Source organism: Thermobia domestica, chromosome 8 (assembly GCF_964235325.1).
Source record: "Thermobia domestica chromosome 8, izTheDome1.hap1.1, whole genome shotgun sequence".
In the NCBI taxonomy this organism is placed as follows: Eukaryota; Metazoa; Arthropoda; class Insecta; order Zygentoma; family Lepismatidae; genus Thermobia; species Thermobia domestica.
In genome coordinates, this window is record NC_137461.1 from 63,259,998 (window position 1) to 63,283,654 (window position 23,657).

The 23,657-nt window shown below is 33.0% G+C and overlaps 1 protein-coding gene and 1 long non-coding RNA gene across 2 annotated transcripts in view; one reads left to right on the plus strand and one right to left on the minus strand.

Moving 5' to 3' along the window:
• LOC145692960 (uncharacterized) overlaps positions 1–7,519 on the minus strand; it is a 43,314-nt gene extending 35,795 nt beyond the window's left edge. Inside the window, exon 1 of the long non-coding RNA XR_014132671.1 lies at positions 7,436–7,519. This is a non-coding gene — a long non-coding RNA (uncharacterized LOC145692960). The remainder of the gene's footprint in view (positions 1–7,435) is intronic.
• Positions 1–23,657, plus strand: part of LOC145692958 (calpain-5-like) — a 125,433-nt gene that overhangs the window by 48,509 nt on the left and 53,267 nt on the right. The window lies entirely within an intron of this gene.

Sequence of the window (23,657 nt, forward strand, 5' to 3'; positions counted from 1 at the left end):
TGAACCCTAGATCTATATGTTTCTGTGGCTGATATAGGTAAGTTGTTAGGACCAAATTGTTTTAAAAATTTGTCTTTAAGTTCTGTCCAGGACAAAGCGCCTAACCCAGCAGTGGTTTGGTACCAGTACAAGGGTACATCTTCTAGACACAACGAAAAAATATTTTTCATCCTATCTTCTGACCAACCAGATATTTTCGCTGTGCGTTCAAAATTGGTTAGAAACAAATCTGCCCTCTCTAAATGTGTGCCCGCAAATATTGTAAGAGAGTTGAGGTTAACCGAAACGGATGCGGAGCCTAACGTGACAGAGGCTGAAGGTTGTGAAACTGTATGGGAAGGAGTATGAACTACAGGTTCTGAGGTTATAGAATGGGGTGTCGTGCTGTTAGCGTGCAGGTTAGGGATGGCCAAAAATTTTCGGATCCGGTGAGATCCGGATCCGGATCTTGCCGGATCCGGACCTAGATCCGGATCTCGGATCAGAATCTCAGATCCGGATCTCGGATCTCGATCCGAAATTCGAATCTCATATCTTGATTTGTATCCAAACCTACATCTGAAATTGTGATGATAAAATTGAATATCTACAATTCGTTAAAACTTTTTTAGGATTCGCTGATATAGTAGTTTGTTGTGCTTTTAAATGTTTCCATAACACGTTTGTGTTACCTTTGTTCTTTATTTTATTTTAACCTTGCAATATTTACATGTTGCACTTTCTGTCGAAGTCTTTTTAGTAAAATGTTTCCAAGTTTGATTTCTTCCCATTTCAGAGTATAGTGAACTGTCTGAAAACTGATGTAAATGGTAACAAATTCTTCTGTTTAGCTCCACTTCGAAACTTAATGTTAGCTTCACATTGAACATATTTATTTTATTCTTAGAAAATAAACTTTCTTCTTTTCTCATATACAAATGAAATATCTTTTAGATAAGGCCCTTCTAATCGCAGGGATAGTAGACAAAACAAACTCTTTATTAATAGTGGTTTCTGACTCACGAGTCCAACCACCAACAAATGTAATAATGAATATCTTTCACTTCGAAGGTATATACAACAAAAAATATAGACTGGTTGGCGTGGAACAACAGTAGATTTTTAAACATACACACGAGAATTTCAGGAGAGCGATATGGTTGTGTTCGTTGTATGACTTTATTACCTGACTTATGGCTTACCCTTCTGAGGTCGGGAGTTTGTTGAAGGAGTAAATATAAAAGAGATTTCTGTTATTTTTTCTTTACCCTCCTGGCTTCTTTAATCATGCATTGCAGGACGTAACCAAAACATATCCATGCATCGTATCATTGAAGCGTTTTGTGTTTTGTATATTAAAGTGTTCAAAAATATTTAACATATTCGCATTTGTTCATGTGATCTCAGGTTCAATTCTCGGTGGGAACATACATGAGAAAACTGAAAGCTGAAACAATATGAAAATAGTATATAAAAGTCAGGAAATTGATATTAAAACTTTAGCTATCTATTGGGACTGTAAGGCTGTAGTTAAATTAACCCACACGTTTAGTGAAGACATATTACGTCGTTATTGTTTATTTACTATAAGCTACCAGATACATTCTCAGAGGTCACTTTACACTGTAGAAATCAGCAGATGAAAACATTGGAAAAGGAGTGAAAGGAAGGTCTCCAGAGCCTTAGATCAAGGTACTAACCTAGCACTTGCCCAGTATAACTGAGGAACAACCCTGGAAAATCCTCAGTCAGGATGGCTGGTCTCCGAATTCGAACCCGGAATTATCCAATTGCGAAGCAAGAATCCTAACAAGTAGCCTGAGCTGGCTCCGTATTATTATTATTATTTAATTAACGTAATGTTTTAAAATTAGTGCAAATTAAACCGCACTTTCTTTATTGCTGATGTTATAGTTAATAAGCCTACATGAGACATCAGTCCCCCATTAAAAAAGAATACTAGAACTGGAATTCAGGAAGCGGGGGTGAAGAGATTAATAAGGATGAGGAAACTATGTACGATGCAAAAACTGAGTAATTATGACTTCGTCATAGATATATTTCTTTGATACAGTGCACTCTTACTTTGTATAGTGGCAGGAAAATGGCCCGCTTTTGTAAACGAACACACTAAGCACGTGCGTATAGGCGCAATGTCCGTGCAAAGAAACATGGATAAAACTAGAAGAAAGAATAGGGAAAGCGAGGGGAAAATGATAAACCGCCCTTCAACTTAAAAATAACTAAACTTAGAGCTACTAAAGACGCTAGGCGAATTTTATTGAAAAGATTGTTTTTCCTTAGTGATTAGTTGTGCTAACTATGAACATGAATTAAAAAGAAAACAAGTAGCTAGATCTGAGTTTCGCAAACTAGTTGAAAAGAAAATATTGGATAAAATTTAATAATAAAGAAGGCATTTATGTTAATTAAAACAAACTAAATTCTTAGCACGACAGTCCTTTGGTTCCTACCAGCGGGCTTACGTTGAAAGTGGGGATGTGTAGTCAACGCATCGACACCCGAATTCCCCAATGCCGGCTTTCTAGACTGGAGTCCGCTACCTCTTACTTAAGATAACTCCCCAATTGTCCTCAGGATGCTGGGTCAACATAGAAATTGTTGAGTGCCTCTCCGGGAATTGAACCCATGACCACGGGCACCGAAGGCACGCTCTCTGTCTTCTATAGACGAAAAGCTATAGTTACCCACATTGTCTAATACAGAAATAAGTTCTGATTCTCTAATAGCTGCTGATGGTGATAGTCAAGGTACATCGAAGCATGATCCCAAACCCAAACTGAAATATTGATGTCACTGAAATGCCTGGAAAGTCATTGTGCGTAAGTGAATTGCCCACTTGTCAGGATGAAGGGTGATGGTGAAATGCGGGGCTGTCAGAGGTACTACTTATGATAATTGGATTTATAATATTTTATGTTGTCATAAACCCTCTTCAGGAACAAAACTGTTAATCTTAGCTTTGAAAATGTTACATAAGGAGTTTTATTGCTATCATTAGGTTGCATTAGGAATTATCGGATTTATTTTAACGCTTCTGATTTACATCTCTTCTGATTTACGAATATTTAAATCGCGATTATCCCCTTAAGGTAATTAGTGATATTTTAAATCATTTCGAACCAACTTTATATATGGTTAGTCTTGTTATATGGGAATAATTGAGACCAGAAGCAGTCTACAGGCTAAGTCCAAAAGAATCTTGGCCGACCTCCTAATAAACCACGTCTTTCAGCAAGGTGAATTGTGGCAATCCGATACCCACACGAGGAAATCTTCGGTTCAGTATGAAAGCTTCCATAAGAACCAGCACTCTAATCAATGAAATGTGCTTTGCTAATTTTTATTCAATGTGAAAGTACCTAACTTTATTGCTAAAAAAGAAAAGGCATTTATTTCAAACAAGTCGCCATTACAGTTTTCCTATTTGAACACAACACTCATGAAAAGTCATGTTAAAGCGCGACTTGCCCCTGAAAAAGAATATTTATCTGTTTTTAGTTTCTCGTGTTCCCCAAAGTACCGGTACATGCGGAATTAGTGCTCGCATTACCTAGGTAAAACGGCTACGATCTTGGTACTAGCACTTGTTTCGGTGTCCGGATCTCAAATATTTATCTTTCAGCCTGATTCTATGTATGAATCCGAAATTTCAAATCTAGATAAGGGGCACCAAAATTCATAGTTTATTCTCGGTGCTCATATTGTGATTTACTAAATCATTATTAAATCTAATTGTAAGGTAAACATTTGATATTTTGAGCAGACTGAGCAAGATAAATATACGTCAAAACTAGACAATACTTGTCTTAACTGTTTGTTTTCTTAACTGTCAATGAAATAGGTGTATTGAGGAATTTTAAATATTCGAGTTTTGTATTCCGGTTTCAAATATAAATATGTGTGTATTTCATCTCGGTCCTGCAACCGGGTGGACCTAGATTCGACATTCGAACTCTCATCCGCGTCAAATCAGATTATTTTTTAGTAAGGCAAGCATTTGATCTTTAGTGTAGAATGAAGGAGACAAATAGACTTGTCAATATTCGTCTTAATTTTCTGTTTTCTTCTTCACTGTCAGGACTTCGTGAAATTACTTTCGGCGAATTTTTGATGTTTAAGTTTATCACAATTTGGGTGGGATGTGGGTTTGGATAAGAATCAAGATCTGAGATGCGGATTTCGGATGCAGATCCGAATTTCGAACCCAGATCCGAGATCCGGATCTAGATCCGAAATCCGAGATCCGGATCCAGATCCGAAATCCGAGATCCGGACCCAGATCCGAGATCCGGATCCAGATCCGAAATCCGGACCCAGATTCGAGATCCGGATCCAGATCCGAGATTCGAGATCCGGATCCAGATCCGAGATCCGGATCCGGCCATCCCTAGTGCAGGTTAATGGAGGTAGCAGGAAGAGTCGTCAAAGACTGCAAGGCTACTACGTGACCGTTTATGTCCATAGTTTGCGCAAGACTACGTGTAATTGGCATTATAGGGAACTAGAATACACTCAAAAATATATTGGGGAACCAAAAACAAAAAAGGAAAACAAATTATAGCAAATGCACTGAAAAAACTATACCACTAATGAAAAAACGTCCAAAAGGAAGATAAGAAAAAAAAATTAAGTCTGGTATAAAGAAAACTGCTGTCATTTAATATAGGGCCCCAGCTGTATTCTTTCGTCTGGGAGCCATGTTAAAATAATGCGGTAGTTAGTGATCTCTTGCCTGTCAGATGACAATTAACAGATTAATAATTTCCTTCTTCAACAAGCAAGACTTTATTTTACATGAATTAGAGGTTACAATTACAAATTTAGATTATGATCTCTCGCAGGAGACCATTCGTCCAGCTTAGAGCCTTATATGAATGACAGCAAGTTATGAAAATGAAAAATACAACTTACATTAAGTATGCTGGTATACCACCCATGTTATTGCAGATCTTGGTTGGTTGCTGAGAGATCCATTGGTTGTTCCGAGATGATCCTTGGACCTCTCCCTTACCTTTTTATATTGTATTAGTTTCGTCAGCCAAACCCTGAGGTTCTCCGTAACAGCCTTGTTTGTTCACTTAATTACTTCTTACGCTACGTGACTGCCGGAGAACCTCATTAGTCCACAATAAGTGTGACTGTTTATTCCAAAATTCTTTTGTTATCTAACTTAAGTACATATACATTTTATCACTAGAAAATAATGTCAAAAAATCTTTTTTGATATATTCTTTTTTAAAACCGTTGAGCTAACTTCTTTCTTTTCTTTTTTTTCACTTATATGATAGTTTCATTACATTAAGTATTAAACTTCTAATTTTTTTCTCTTCCGAATACAGTAATTAAACGTTTTTTTTTTGGTATTATAATGAGAAAAGAACTGTTATTTTTTTTATTAAAGTGTTAAAATGTAAAGAAGCTTAAAATTTCCCAGGCCAAAAAAGTGAAAAAACTGTGTTTTTTCTTCAAAATAACCTCCCCTCTCTAAACCTCTTACGCTTCTGTATATTATATTCACATAAGGTTACCATATTTTCAGAGCGTGAAATCGGGTCGCTTTCATGAAGCTTTTCAACATCATGATAGGAAGTTATGAAAAGATGGCACTTATTGCCAGTTTATTTCAGCCTGAAACTTGGGCTCCAAAAGCAAGGCTTAAAGTGGGCTAGGATGCACTGGTACTTCATTTCGGCACATCAATATCCTGTTAGAACTTTGTTCCTGTGCGACATTTGTCTCTCAGCAACATTTGGACATAGTTTATTATTACTGTTATTACATTTAGGGTTTATCTATCAAACCACTATTAAAATAATGCATTGAAACAAATCTGAAACGTTCTCCGTTCCTTATTACCTCCTATCATTGACTGATAAGGCAAATTAGTGTGGTACGCGTTCCGGCTACTTACTGAAATCACTTTTAAGAATTGTATAAAAGGGAATGCGTTTTCAGAGTGCTAGAATTTGAAATGTATATGCTGGAATACGCAAAGAGTAACGATTACATCTGCGAAAGGCCATTGTACTTCGTTCACACCATTTACTTCCTCTTGAGGAAATATTTATATTTTAAAAGTAAATAACACCTACGTAGTTCGTTCCGTATTGCCTTTAGTTTGGAAATTATGATCAAATAGTAGAGAGTCAAGGAGATAAGATATGAAGGATGATGCCATTGATCTTGGTGGTGAAAGAAAAATTCACTGATATTCTCTAGCCTCTTATTAAAACAATTTACAGTAATCATTAGATAGTCTATCATTTATAAAATCCTTACTTAAAAATAATCGGAATGAGTATATAGTAAATTCTAAACCTTTCCAGGCATACTATGAATATATAATATTCCAAGTCTGGCATCGTACCTTTTAGGCCAGATGAACTTTAGAAGAAATTTCGATATTCTAAAAATAACAAAGGGGCGGCTCTACAATGTAGTCACAAAATCACGTGTCTCCCAAATGAATGTAAATAATAATAATAATAATAATAATAATAATAATAATAATAATAATAATAATAATAATAATAATAATAATAATAATAATAAACTTTATTTTACGTGCTAAGAACAGCTAAAATACAGCACTCTGTCTTATACTATATTATTTTGGCACTTTAATTTATAGTACTATTGATAAAATTATGATTACTATTTAACATACATTATTAATAATAAAAATACTGATCTACGTCAATTACTAAAAAACAATGAGAAGTCAAGAATTAAAAGTAAAAATAAAAACTACTAAGTTTCATTAAAACTTCTAAAATAAAGTCATGTTTTAGTATATGCGTTCATTATAACTTGTTAAAATCTTAGAAATTAAAATGTTTCCTATTATGTAGTTGCAATTCAATTTTTACCCTTGAACCATATGTTGGAACTTTAAAATCTACATTAAAAAAAATACAGTCCGACATACATTGGTTGTCAAATATCTTTTTTTTTTTTTTTTTTTTTTTTTTTACAAATACAGTCAATCAATTTTCTCCTGTCAGCCAGTCGTTCCATTTTAAAGTATGTTATCCAATATTCACACGTGCTAGAGTAAAAGAGTCAAGTCCTAACTTAAAACAAAGTATGCTAATAAAACACTTTTGGACCATTTCAAGTTTGTTCACAAGAGTACTTGTTAAGCTGTTCCAAGTCACCGATGCATATTCTAGTTTCGACCTTACTCTTAATTTATATAAGATTGCATATGGGTCAGACTGTCAGAAAGCAGGCCATTGATAAAACAGGTAACTATTATTATTATTATTATTATTATTATTATTATTATTATTATTATTATTATTATTATTATTATTATTATTATTATTATTATTATTATTATTATTATTAAGACCTGCTCTTTAAATGACGACTATTACGTACAATGTAATCACACTCTTAACGTAATTTAAGAACCGCATTTTCTACCTACCTTTGGCAGCCAGCGCAAGAGGACAGGAGGCGGATTGCTAACTCAAGTTGTATCATTATCAGCGCCTGTTGATTTTGCTTACTGTACACGATGAAGGTGGAAGAAAAAACTTGCCTGTCAAACAAACAAAAGACTAACTCATATCGTTTCAAGGGCGAGACGGCTTTGCAGTACATTTTAGATGCATTCTGTACAACGCTCATATACAAATTCAGAATTCAATAACATCTGATGTATTTTAACTTTTTTTTGGCAAGCATTTATGACTTGAATTGCATTATAAATTGATTTAGCTCTGAAATGTTACTGTGAAAGGAACCATGTGAAGCAATAAACAAATATGTAAATGTTGCATTTGTAATTCGAATAAATAATTGGTTTGACTGCAAGAAGAATCTTCCCAGGGAATGACGAATGTAATAAATGTGCTTTTGCTGTAGCAGAAAGTACTCAGCCGATCGAGCTGAAATTTAGTACACAGATGAGGCTAAAATGTCCAGGTTCTGAAAGGACGCTACTGAATATAAGTTAAGCGAGTGGTTAAAAAATCGTTTAAAAAAAGTACATAGGTGGCGCCACCTACATGGGTGATATGTATCAGAATGTTCATTTTTTTTTTTTTTTTTTTACAGAGTCTAACTGTATATAAGTTATGATTTACGTCTATATTGGCCTATATACTGGATAAAATATGTAGTTTGTTGGAGGTGAGTTTTTTCGAATGATTTTCTCAAAACAACGACTCATCATTGGCTTATATACTGAAGAACTTTTTCAGATGATTTTCTCAAAAAGTGACTCATGCAATTTTGTTCATTTTTCATATTAATAGCCTGGCAATATGCCATAACTCATTTGAATGAAAAATCTACGAGAGTTAATTTGTCCTTGAGGTGAGTTTTTTAAAACTATTTTTCAAAAAATGACTCACGATTTGGTTCACATTTCATAAATAAACGTTTATATTAATAATCTTAATATATGATATAAGCAATGGCAGATCTAGAAGGTAAAAACTTGGGGGGGGGGCAGTCATAACCCAGACTATGATAGGTATATCATGAGTTTACGCAAATCATTTTATATCCCATTCACGTACATCTGTTGTTTGAGCAGTTAAATAAGGTGAAGCTAGACTAACTAAGTAAGAGAAACTTCTCTACTGTATGAATGTATCTGAAATAGTACTTTTATTGAAAGTTTTGTCTGGATTTTTGAATCAGCTCTTCAATTCAAAAGCTTTCCTATCGCACTATAAAAGAATTGGCAGGAAACATACAAAGAAGTGACAATTTCGTGAATATGGGGAACATGGATGTTAATTTAATATGAATAATCTTTTCTTGCGATTTACGAATAGTATGTATTATTCAGCAAACCTTTGAAAGGAATAGGAACAAATTGTAACAATTATTTTTTTGCTTCTCGTATAAAATAAGAGAAAGCATACATCTTTGTTGCTTTTTGACTTCATGTTCTTATATTTTACTACCAGCACACAGTGACACAACACACAATCGTGATCCATTCAAGAACTAATTTAGTCGATTACCTATGTTTGCAAATTGAGTCACAATTTTTCATGTGTCCTACAGAAGTTTCCAACTTAACCTTCTCATGATGGATATTACGACTAGGTTGGACGTTGACATTGTGGATTTCGAGTGTTGTTTTCCTCCTTGCATAACGGAAAAGCTGCAACTGAAGCTATATATAATGTTTCAAAAATTTCCAATAAAGAATAAAAAGCTATAAACTTTCAAAAATAGATAAATAATAGCTTCAATTATTTTTGTCACTCAAAACACTGTGGGGGGAGGGTCTAAGCCACCCCGGCTTCGGCCTAGATCCACCACTGGGCACAAGTCATTTCTTATGAAAAATCCACAAGGTATAATTTACTTTCAGGGATGAATTTTCTTAAGGCAAAGTTTTCTCAAAACATATTATATTATCTTTTTCATATTTTAGAAGAAAATGTTTCACTAATAACCACAGCCCAACATGATTGATTCGATTTCAAAGATACTCTTCCCAGGGAACGACTTCGCTGCAGAAAAAAAAAAAGCCGATCGCGTTGAAATCTAATACACATATGAAGACCAAAAACTGCCAGGTCTGAAAGGATACTATTCAATATGTTAAGGGGGTGGTCAAAAATCGCAAAAAATACAACTCATACATAGATCACGTCACGTGGGGTTCACATCATATTGATGTATATAACGGAGAAAACCTGTAAATTTGAAGAAAAAAAATAATAATTGATATCAATGTCAATAGCGTAATTAGTCTTATTAATTGAGAAGTATTGATGTGGAGAGTAGAAGTGAACGGATGTATGATAGTGTATTAATTTAATTAACAATTTCTATCTCCATCTTTTACTTGTAGCTTCATCATTTATTGGATCTCGTCTCCCTAATAACTCTATACAAATCCCTCCAATGATTAAAACATGAAGCAAAGATGGTAAAACTTTCTATCGATGATTTGTACAGATCGATTATGCCTGTTAAGATACGACTATTCACTTATCTCGCAATGCAAGACATTGCCGAAACTTGTTATTGATGTCAGAGACAAACACTGGCGGTTTCAGGATTAGTAAACAAGGGGCAGTGGCGTCGGAAGTATTTTTCAGCTGGGGGGAACCGCTGTCTTGAAAATAGACACGGGAATGTAACATAAATAAGACAATATGAATATATGTTCGTCATGTAACAATAATTTGATTTGGATAATAATAATAATAATAATAATAATAATAATAATAATAATAATAATAATAATAATAATAATAATAATAACAATAATAATAATAATAATAATAATAATAATAATAATAATAATAATAATAATAATAATAATAATAATAATAATAATAATAATAATAATGCAACTGTAAACAGTTTCGTGAGAGTGAAATTTCAATTTATGAGAAGCGTCTTGGTTTACATCTTTAGATTAATTAATCTAATGTCAGTTTTGTGCTGGATTTGATCTGATGCAGAAATTTTCAAGCACTGAAATCACAATTAAAAAACATATAAAATTGTAAAAATTGTACTGCTTACAATGTTTGTAAGTACAATTTTTACCATTTTATATACCAGTTCATATTTTTAACTGTATTGGAAATGACCACGCGGCCACTATTAAAGAATCTTAAAGCTACTTAAATCACTCGGAAACGAGGAAATTAAAATTATATTTTTAAAAATCCAGTTCTGGTGTTGCAGTACACTGTAGTATTAGAAATTCCTATTTAGAACTACAAACTTTTTAGTACTTTGTAGTAGAAAGTAACTTGAACATTATAAAACAGGCTATATAATCAAGTAAAAATAAGAAAATATGTTTTCTATTTACGTGCCAGAAATGGAAAAAAATGGAATTTTCACTAAAGACTTCATGAAATTTATATAGAAAAAAATTATTACTACACTTACCTCAGTATATACAGTTTGTTATTACATTAATCTCTCCTCCTAATGTCATTATATTCGCTTCACACTAATAAAGTACTACACAATTAATAAGGAATAATTCAAATTTATACTGAAGTTTAGGTGCTATTTTGTAATAGAAAGAATTGGTTATATAACGCTTAACATTTTCACTTACTTGATTCTAAATTTCTTTCTTTTCAAAACTGCAAAAGTGGCTTTTCTTTCGCTTCTCTTTGATATGAATCCTCTTGCAATGGTGTTTAAATCTCACATTGAAATCTGGTCGTTATGCACATACAACAGCAGATGAGACAATCTTTTCTACGTCATGGAAGTCCTCAAATATATCTTTAGACGACGCAAAGAGCTGAATGATCTTGTGCAAGATGCTGAAGAAGGTGGCAAAGTGAGAACGAGAGTCTCTAGACCATCAAAAGAACATTAATTTCACTTTATAGAAAATGTATTTAAATGTCCTGTTACTTATTTTAACTAATTTATTTTATAAAAATTTAAAATCTCGCTCAACGACTCGTTTCACATTGCAGACTTACGATTACTTAACAATTTTTAAAGAATTTACAGTGTTTTGAGACTGATATAAAATTTAGTTCATATAATCACTGTTGTGTGATGTTTTTACAGTCTGAAAGTGGGGGGCAAAACGAGTGTCTTGCCCGCTCTAAAACTTTTAGGGAGAAACTGCCCCCCGGTTTCGGTGCCCCTGACAAGCGGTACGATAAGCAAAACAGCATCATTGTATATTTATACAGTATAAAAATCGATTACACAATTTCACTCCGTCTTTTATATGTTACAATATCTTTGATAAATGACGTGACTAGTGTACAATTTACTGCAAAAGCAAGCTAGTTTTTTCGTAAGTATGTAACCTACTTTTCTTCACATTGAATGTCAATTTAAAAAGGTTCTCATTTTTCCGTTGATTCATTGACAAGTTTGTGTAATAAAATTCTCTTCGGCGTGTCTCTTCTAGTAGGTATTGTATTAAACTATTCCTTCCATAATAATAAAAGTAATATTTTATTTAATGATAAAAATCAAAATAAAAATAATAAAAATCAAAATACGTTCTGCTTTCATGTCGTCCATGAAACACTTGGGGTTTCTTTGACTTTTACGTCATACGTTATGCCGGTTAGGCTAAAGGAGACGGTGATTATGAGAAATGAATGAAATGGTGGAATGAGGAAAGTGGAAGAAAACCCCGAGAAAACCCACGAGCACGGAGTTTGTCCACCACAAAGTACACACGGCGCGAGCTGGGATCGAACACTTGAGGGTACGGTTGTGCCGCTAGTGGTAACAAAGAAATGTCTCTCGGAATATCACATGTTGCTTTGTCGAGTCCGAAGGCTTAAATACATCTTGTTCTAATCAATGTTCCTTTAAAAAAGGATCCCATTCAGCCACTCAAAAGCGTTTGGACGTAGAGAGAGGCTTTACGACACATTCATAAATACTGTAGGTGACTCGAGCGGTTTCACTTCCAGACTCAAGGTATCAGAGAATAAATCGTCTGATTCTGAGTATAATATCAGCACAAACATGGCACTAGTTTCACTTCAACTGACGGAGAAGTATTCAATCTAAGTATTTGTAATTTAGATTCTTCACACAAAAGATCATTGGTACTTAGTCACCTGTGACAAAAGAACGAATACAATAAGCTGCATTGATTTAAGATAAAAACAAGATCGTTCTACAAGGAAAAAGATCGTGAACGATTTCTGTGATTTCCTGAAGAATTGTTATCGAAAGAGAATATCAATCCGATCATACATCTGACCACTTCTACTGTCCACATCAACACTTCTCAATTAATAAGACTAATTACGCTATTGACATTGAAATCAATTATTATTTTTTTCTTCAAATTTACAGGTTTTCTCCGTTATATATATCAATATGGTGTGAACCTCACACATATAAGTGACGCCATCTATGTATGAGTTATATTTTCGATAACCATAACAAACCTTCAGAAATTACAACGCTGACTGTGGTGGTTTTGTTATGTCTTTCTGTGAAATAATGTCTCAAAACGCTGTTTACAAAATGTAGTAATATTTGAAGATATCCTTAAGCTTCGTGCTTTGTTAGCTTACGAAAGCATATCTGTAAATAATTTCCGAGTCTCTCAACTTAAGAGATTGATTTACATTGAGTAACGTTTTTTTTTTTTTTATCACATAGATGATCTTCAATGAAAAATAACTTTTCATATAACTTCTTGAAAATCTATAATATACATAATAAAGTTTGATTTTGTTGCCCAATTGTTCCTAGGTTTTTCCCCCAGTTTTCTCAAGCTTGTGTCCCACTTCTCTGACATTAAGCCCACAAACTGTCTAATTGAATGAACGCATTAGGAGAGTACTGGCAATGAAATGTCACGAAAAACACAGTTGAATCTCAGTCGATGGAACATGCTCCTGTCACATGCTTTTCGAATATAGTTAAAAAATACCAATAAGCCGAGAATAGTCAATTGTCAAGTCGTGTAGGGAAGCCGGAGAAAGCTCACGGGGATTCAGTGAATTCAGTCCCAGCTTTTTTTTTTTTTTTTTGAATTTTACGAGTATTTTGGAACTTTCTTGCGGATATACGGCTGTTAGGAAACACATCTTCCGCACGGATACCATGGTTCAATTTCCAGTAGGAGCACGTACGATTCAGATTCTACGTTAACCAATAAGTCGACGTCTTTGTGCTGAAAATGAATGATCGAATGAAATCTCATTTTCATTTGAAACGGTCAAAATTAAATGTATACTTGAATTTCAGTATAACATGAAAATATTGTGTATGAAAAGCATGTTAAGCATTACATAGTTTTTTTTTTGGGGGGGGGTATATATTTCATATCACGCTTTTTACCTCTACGTACAGCCTGTACGCAGTCGAAGTTGCATTCTTCGGTACCACTGGGCCGGGACAACACCACCTAGATTTGAGAAGGCCAGATGGCTGCTACAGTGACGTCACACAAGTGGTCTTCCAGCTGAGTAGAGGAGTTCCCGAGTGCTACGAACTTCATAGCTTCCAGAAATAGGAAATTACAATTTAGTATTGCGTAGCACGCGTGCTCTATTTGTACCCTTTTACGTGTTTTTTCTTAAACTACATATATGCCAAATAAGAAGGTGCATCAGTAGCATTGTGACTTAAAACCCTAAAAAGGAAAGAAATTAGAAGAAGTAAAGAACTTTTCCCAGATTGCACAAATATGTTACTATTGTTTTCTAGTCAATATTACTGTACATTCCCCAAAAAAGTTTATCGTTCTCTTATAAGCATAAAAGTATCGTTAGTGCAAGCGAAAGTAAGTATCATGACTTCACGTTACTCGAATAACATTCATGACAATCACAATATTCATAATCAAATATAGTAAAAATGGTTGATTTACAAAATTAAAGAGAAAGATCAAAACATCTATTGTAATTAAGATATATCACAACAAATACATGCTACTTGAAATTAAGTAAGAAATTAAAGCATTACGATCCCTAACAAGGTGAATTAAATTTTGTAACTCAGTTTTATTGAGGAATGGTTTGCAATTTTATACCAAGCAGATGCTTCAAACCATTCTTTTTCTTTTCAATTTTCATGCAAATATTTTCCTATTCTGTACTAGCACTAGTTCATTTTGTGCACTAATAGTCACGGTAATTTGCAACATTGTTAATTAATATTATGAATACCAATTACGGTAAGAGACGACATACACTTTGGAGAAAGCGTTTGTTCTTAACACATTCTACACTTTTAACAAAATTCAATATTGCTCAAATGCATACTTATACAATTTTAAATACATGAATTAATACAACACATAGTCAATATTAACGACATTAAAAATATCTTCATTTTCTGAGAAGATCATAGGAAAATTTAATAACACTTTTTTATAACGTGGCTAAGCGATTAGCGTACACGCCTTTGGCGTGGGAGACCCGAGTTCAATTCCCGGCGGGAGCTCATGTGGTTCGGATTCCACGTTAATCAGTAGGTCCACGTCTCATATAGCCTCGCTGCTGAAGGGGCGCTAAACTAAAATCACCTCACCTCACCTCACTCTTTTATAAACCAAAATCAAGACTGTATTTTCTTATTACAATATTATTTCTTATGTTTTTGATCTCCTTGAAACTTTCTTTCGTTCCTAGTTTTAAGTTATTTGTAAAAACTTAAACCAATGAAAAAAATGCTATCGAAGAGAATCACTATTACTTATTATAAACAGCAACAAATTTCATTAAAATGGGAATATCCGCATGTGGATCTTTTATTTTTAAAAAGAATAATAAAACATGAAACTAAACTAGAATATACATAACGCCAGTTTAAGTGTAAAATGAAAATTATCTACTAAGCATCAATTGTTTGCTCCAAACCTAGATCTGTCGCATGAAACTTAGTTGGTGGACCTATATATTCCTGGTAAGAACCCCAGAAATTTCACATGGAAGAGGTCTCAATTATTATTGATCAAAATAGTATTGGATATATTTGATCAGTCTTATGTAATTGGAATTTCTCGCTTACTTTATGGAATGTTATTATTACACAAGGTAAACCTAAATTTGGTATGTTTTTCATAAATTTAAAGCCCTATAATGTTTGAATATTATAATTTGATGTTGAACATTATGATTGCAGTACATTTTATCCAATCATATTTAGGTATAATGATTTAATTTCCAAATAAGAGCTGCAGTCAGATAAATGGATTCTAATTGAGTAATGTGTGGTTAGTCAATACCACTCAGAGAGAAGGCCAATGGTCTGTGCGATGACACCATGTAATGTCCTACTTCCATTACATATTTATTGTATGTACACTCATGTCCAAAATTATTGTCGCATGTCTATAAATATGTTGTAGGAATATAATTTGATAACAAATTCACCCGATATTTCTTATGTTAGTATGTGTATAATTGGCAAAGACATGTATGTGGCAAAGTTCATGTCAAAAGACCAGTAAATAAGAACAATAAAACGAAAATAAAACTTTCTTGACCATTTAGCAACATTTTATTTTACTCATTCTAATTTTCATATTTATAATTCTTTTCCTTTGAAATTTACCACAAATATACATTTCCCGATTATAAACATAGTATCAATATTAAAAACACCCTGCAATAATCATTATCAAATTATATTCTTACAAGAAGACAGTTATAGATATGCGACAATCATTTTGGACATGAATGTACGTAACAGGAAATTACTTGCTACTACTAGCTATTATTATTATTATTATTATTATTATTATTATTATTATTATTATTATTATTATTATTATTATTATTATTATTAAGTGAAATGAAATCTTTAAGTTTTACGTCCCACGGTTATGCCGGCTAGGATAAAGGAGACGGTGAAGATGAGAAATGAATGAAATGGTAGAATGAAGAAAGTAGGAGGAAACAAGAGAACCCCGAGAAAAACCACGAGCACTATGTTAGTCCACACAAAGTCTACACGGCGCGAGCTGGGATCCAACTAGGGATCCCAAGCACCGGAGGTGAACGCTCTACCAGTGAGCCAGCGCGCCCCTATTATTATTATTATTATTATTATTATTATTATTATTATTATTATTATTATTATTATTATTATTATTATTATGACAGAATATAAACCATCAAGTAGATTCGGATGTTTTCCTATTTTAGTGGTAATAATTGTGGAATTATCTCACCTTTCCTGGCACTCAAAAGTATAAAATACGGGAATTAGGGAACAATTAATGCAAATTACTATATATATATTAAATAATTTCAAATAATTTAAATTACTGTATATGCAGGACTATATTTCAACTATCACTTATTTTTGAGTTCGCAATCAAACAATGCCTTTTTCAGCACCTTAGTTCTTACAAATATTCAAAGCAAACTGTTTCTCATAGATTAATGTGAGAAATATAAAATACATATGCTTTAGGTTAATATTACCATTTAGATCAGGGAAATGAAATATTGTCTAAAATGAGGCTGCAAGTAGTTGTAAAGCGAAGTTCAATTTCTTAAGAGTGAATATTGTAAAGAGGGGAAAAATAAACTAAAAACTTTTGTTCCTTCAGAGATGATGGGTTTTAAGTATTATTACAAAACAATAGGGGCGTCGCCAGACACTTAAAGGCCACAAGCCGTAACAAACTGACTTCATAGCGATATTTACCAAAGTATTTAACTATGCACATAAAATGAAAAATCTTTCGATTTGTTTTTAGTAATCTGAAAAGTATTAATTTGTATGGGTAAAATATGTCAAAGTAAGTTTATCTATTCTAATTTGATTAACAGCTTGTACGATTTTAATTAGTATGGTAAATTTGTAGGTTTTTCTTGCAAATTTTAACATTATCCTCAGATCAGCATAACATGGAGGGAACTTTAACTAAAATGGACAGAAGAGAAAATGTTTAATATTTACAATGTTCAGATAATAATAATAATAATAATAATAATAATAATAATAATAATAATAATAATAATAATAATAATAATAATAATAGAAGAAGAAGAAGAAGAAGAAACGGATAGATTAATTGCATATAACTAAATGGACAGCGCCTATATTCCTAGATTTTCTCCAGTCCCCAATGCTCAACTTCTTGCGACGCCACTGCGAAATAATCGACTTAATAATATTTAGTACTATAAACGGAGAATATGCTGTTACTTACCCTGGAGTACTTTGAAGGTATAAAACCTCTTTTAATCGCATTTATCCACTTTGTTTTGAGGCTTTCTTCTTTTGGAAACTTAAAAACGTGAACCTTTGGTCCGTTGTCGTAGTTTTCATTTCAGAGAGACACATTTAATTAGCCATCGATGAGGCGTATTTAATTACAAAATAACATTTCTCACAACACAAAGTAAACTTTTACATGTACAGAATACTATAACCTCAATTAATATATAGAATATCTCAACACATAGCCACACGCATATACGCACATAAAAAGAAACAATGCACGTAACAAAAATCACAACACACTCATAGGTTGAGGTTATAGTATTCTGTGCATGTAAAAGTTTACTTTGTGTTGTGAGAAATGTTATTTTGTAATTAAATACGCCTCATCGATGGCTAATTAAATGTGTCTCTCTGAAATGAAAACTACGACAACGGGCCAAAGGTTCACGTTTTTAAGTTTCCAAAAGAAGAAAGCCTCAAAACAAAGTGGATAAATGCGATTAAAAGAGGTTTTATACCTTCAAAGTACTCCAGGGTAAGTAACAGCATATTCTCCGTTTATAGTACTAAATATTATTAAGTCGATTATTTCGCAGTGGCATCGCAAGAAGTTGAGCATTGGGGACTGGAGAAAATCTAGGAATATAGGCGCTGTCCATTTAGTTATATGCAATTAATCTATCCGTTTCTTCTTCTTCTTCTTCTTCTATTATTATTATTATTATTATTATTATTATTATTATTATTATTATTATTATTATTATTATTATTATTATTATTATTATTATCTGAACATTGTAAATATTAAACATTTTCTCTTCTGTCCATTTTAGTTAAAGTTCCCTCCATGTTATGCTGATCTGAGGATAATGTTAAAATTTGCAAGAAAAACCTACAAATTTACCATACTAATTAAAATCGTACAAGCTGTTAATCAAATTAGAATAGATAAACTTACTTTGACATATTTTACCCATACAAATTAATACTTTTCAGATTACTAAAAACAAATCGAAAGATTTTTCATTTTATGTGCATAGTTAAATACTTTGGTAAATATCGCTATGAAGTCAGTTTGTTACGGCTTGTGGCCTTTAAGTGTTTGGCGACGCCCCTATTGTTTTGTAATAATACTTAAAACCCATCATCTCTGAAGGAACAAAAGTTTTTAGTTTATTTTTCCCCTCTTTACAATATTCACTCTTAAGAAATTGAACTTCGCTTTACAACTACTTGCAGCCTCATTTTAGACAATATTTCATTTCCCTGATCTAAATGGTAATATTAACCTAAAGCATATGTATTTTATATTTCTCACATTAATCTATGAGAAACAGTTTGCTTTGAATATTTGTAAGAACTAAGGTGCTGAAAAAGGCATTGTTTGATTGCGAACTCAAAAATAAGTGATAGTTGAAATATAGTCCTGCATATACAGTAATTTAAATTATTTGAAATTATTTAATATATATATAGTAATTTGCATTAATTGTTCCCTAATTCCCGTATTTTATACTTTTGAGTGCCAGGAAAGGTGAGATAATTCCACAATTATTACCACTAAAATAGGAAAACATCCGAATCTACTTGATGGTTTATATTCTGTCATAATAATAATAATAATAATAATAATAATAATAGGGGCGCGGTGGCTCACTGGTAGAGCGTTCACCTCCGGTGCTTGGGATCCCTAGTTGGATCCCAGCTCGCGCCGTGTAGACTTTGTGTGGACTAACATAGTGCTCGTGGTTTTTCTCGGGGTTCTCTTGTTTCCTCCTACTTTCTTCATTCTACCATTTCATTCATTTCTCATCTTCACCGTCTCCTTTATCCTAGCCGGCATAACCGTGGGACGTAAAACTTAAAGATTTCATTTCACTTAATAATAATAATAATAATAATAATAATAATAATAATAATAATAATAATAATAATAATAATAATAATAATAATAGCTAGTAGTAGCAAGTAATTTCCTGTTACGTACATTCATGTCCAAAATGATTGTCGCATATCTATAACTGTCTTCTTGTAAGAATATAATTTGATAATGATTATTGCAGGGTGTTTTTAATATTGATACTATGTTTATAATCGGGAAATGTATATTTGTGGTAAATTTCAAAGGAAAAGAATTATAAATATGAAAATTAGAATGAGTAAAATAAAATGTTGCTAAATGGTCAAGAAAGTTTTATTTTCGTTTTATTGTTCTTATTTACTGGTCTTTTGACATGAACTTTGCCACATACATGTCTTTGCCAATTATACACATACTAACATAAGAAATATCGGGTGAATTTGTTATCAAATTATATTCCTACAACATATTTATAGACATGCGACAATAATTTTGGACATGAGTGTACATACAATAAATATGTAATGGAAGTAGGACATTACATGGTGTCATCGCACAGACCATTGGCCTTCTCTCTGAGTGGTATTGACTAACCACACATTACTCAATTAGAATCCATTTATCTGACTGCAGCTCTTATTTGGAAATTAAATCATTATACCTAAATATGATTGGATAAAATGTACTGCAATCATAATGTTCAACATCAAATTATAATATTCAAACATTATAGGGCTTTAAATTTATGAAAAACATACCAAATTTAGGTTTACCTTGTGTAATAATAACATTCCATAAAGTAAGCGAGAAATTCCAATTACATAAGACTGATCAAATATATCCAATACTATTTTGATCAATAATAATTGAGACCTCTTCCATGTGAAATTTCTGGGGTTCTTACCAGGAATATATAGGTCCACCAACTAAGTTTCATTCGACAGATCTAGGTTTGGAGCAAACAATTGATGCTTAGTAGATAATTTTCGTTTTACACTTAAACTGGCGTTATGTATATTCTAGTTTAGTTTCATGTTTTATTATTCTTTTTAAAAATAAAAGATCCACATGCGGATATTCCCATTTTAATGAAATTTGTTGCTGTTTATAATAAGTAATAGTGATTCTCTTCGATAGCATTTTTTCATTGGTTTAAGTTTTTACAAATAACTTAAAACTAGGAACGAAAGAAAGTTTCAAGGAGATCAAAAACATAAGAAATAATATTGTAATAAGAAAATACAGTCTTGATTTTGGTTTATAAAAGAGTGAGGTGAGGTGAGGTGATTTTAGTTTAGCGCCCCTTCAGCAGCGAGGCTATATGAGACGTGGACCTACTGATTAACGTGGAATCCGAACCACATGAGCTCCCGCCGGGAATTGAACTCGGGTCTCCCACGCCAAAGGCGTGTACGCTAATCGCTTAGCCACGTTATAAAAAAGTGTTATTAAATTTTCCTATGATCTTCTCAGAAAATGAAGATATTTTTAATGTCGTTAATATTGACTATGTGTTGTATTAATTCATGTATTTAAAATTGTATAAGTATGCATTTGAGCAATATTGAATTTTGTTAAAAGTGTAGAATGTGTTAAGAACAAACGCTTTCTCCAAAGTGTATGTCGTCTCTTACCGTAATTGGTATTCATGATATTAATTAACAATGTTGCAAATTACCGTGACTATTAGTGCACAAAATGAACTAGTGCTAGTACAGAATAGGAAAATATTTGCATGAAAATTGAAAAGAAAAAGAATGGTTTGAAGCATCTGCTTGGTATAAAATTGCAAACCATTCCTCAATAAAACTGAGTTACAAAATTTAATTCACCTTGTTAGGGATCGTAATGCTTTAATTTCTTACTTAATTTCAAGTAGCATGTATTTGTTGTGATATATCTTAATTACAATAGATGTTTTGATCTTTCTCTTTAATTTTGTAAATCAACCATTTTTACTATATTTGATTATGAATATTGTGATTGTTATGAATGTTATTCGAGTAACGTGAAGTCATGATACTTACTTTCGCTTGCACTAACGATACTTTTATGCTTATAAGAGAACGATAAACTTTTTTGGGGAATGTACAGTAATATTGACTAGAAAACAATAGTAACATATTTGTGCAATCTGGGAAAAGTTCTTTACTTCTTCTAATTTCTTTCCTTTTTAGGGTTTTAAGTCACAATGCTACTGATGCACCTTCTTATTTGGCATATATGTAGTTTAAGAAAAAACACGTAAAAGGGTACAAATAGAGCACGTGTGCTACGCAATACTAAATTGTAATTTCCTATTTCTGAAAGCTATGAAGTTCGTAGCACTCGGGAACTCCTCTACTCAGCTGGAAGACCACTTGTGTGACGTCACTGTAGCAGCCATCTGGCCTTCTCAAATCTAGGTGGTGTTGGTCCAGCACTCTGGTCTTCTCAAATCTAGGTGGTGTTGGCCGGGAGGACCGAAGGTTACGTGTTGCTCTGACATCATTAGAACACGTGACCTTTGAAAGCAATGAGCAAAGCAAGATTGTTATGCCATCTGTTGCTGAGAGCACGAACCCCTGCTATTTGTGATACGTGTGTTTTTATTCTTGTGTACTTTGTATCACAAAGCAGTAGAATATGGAGGAAGAGGATGGTTATAGTTTTTCAGATTATGTTCCGGAGAAAGAGGAGAGTGAATACATTAATTTTAAAACAGGGTATTTGCAGTCACTGTGATGGATGATTTGTTTGCACTATTTGTTGCCTAATGCTCTCCCCTTAGCATGGTCGTGAGGTTCTGCACTCTATCTACAAGGCTGGAATTCAAGGGGTTAATGGATATGTACTTAAATGATTTTTACAAAATCAATTGAGAAATTCAAACTGAAAAAAAAAAAATCAGTTTGAGCAGTGTTGGCAGCATAAATTATTTTCCACTTCTTGAATAGCTTGATTCTTCGAGGTAAGTTAAAGTAGAAGAAGGGGCAGAAAAAACTTGTTGGACAGCTAACCCCTTCCCTGGAGTTAAATTAAATTATATTTATATACCACTTTTCTGTAGGATACACTTAAAAAAAAATACTGTTCCATTGGAGTTCTCTTACATATTGTTTCCCTCCCCGTTACCCTTGAACAAAATTTTCTTGAAGAAAGCCTGCCTCAGCTTTAGATTTCTGCGAAAGTCAATCAAGTATAACTTTCATAGGTTGATTGGATTGTAAAAATAAATAAATCTTTAAGTGTTACGTCCCACGTTTATGCCGATTAGGCTAAAGGAGACAGTGATAATGAGAAACGAATGAAATGGTGAAATGAAGAAAATGGAAGGAAACGGGAGAACTCCGAGAAAACTCACGCACACAGAGATTGGATTTGAAGTTTAACAACGAGGCTATATGAAAAGTGAGCCGACATTTAATGTGAGATCCAAACACTTGAGTTTCCACGCCGTAGGAATTGAACCCGGGTCTTTCATGTCATAAGCGCGTACGCTAACAATATAGCCACGAGGGAAGTTCCGGTAAATTTCATCTTATGCTTCTTTGCTTGCCACAGACTTTTTGACTGTAGCAGATTATATACGTATATGAAGAAGAAAATTTCAATTAACACAAAAACGTTTATGTAATTCAGTTAAAGGGTAAGAGTATACTTTATTCCTCTATGTTAAAATGTCCTTAGCCTACAGCGCGAACTCTAGTAAGGTAAATTATGATTTTCTCTTCATGGTTTTAACCGCTTGCTGCGTACGTTTATTAAATGCATCAGTGGTCTGTTAAAGGACAATTAACTTCACACGCAAATGGTATTCTCTGACCTTTCAAATACCAGACTGACATTTTTCTTCCTGTTATATTATGTTGGCACTCTTTCCAAAACACAAAATCGATTGTTTTTAATTAATTGTGGTGGATCTTGAGAAAATGAAAAAGGTTCGGATGTCTTAATATCCAAGCGCGATGATTATCTTTATATGTAGATATCATGATTGGAGAAAAACTTGAATGGCGTGTGAAATCATAAAAAAATAACATGATTGTAATGTACATATATTGTGAGAAAAAAGTGTGTATTATTTACTCAAGTTGCTTTAATATTAGATTAGTGAGAATGAAATGTCCGCCCCAGGCGCGACATTTCCAAAGAGGGGAGAATTTAGAACTCTAATGTCTATTCA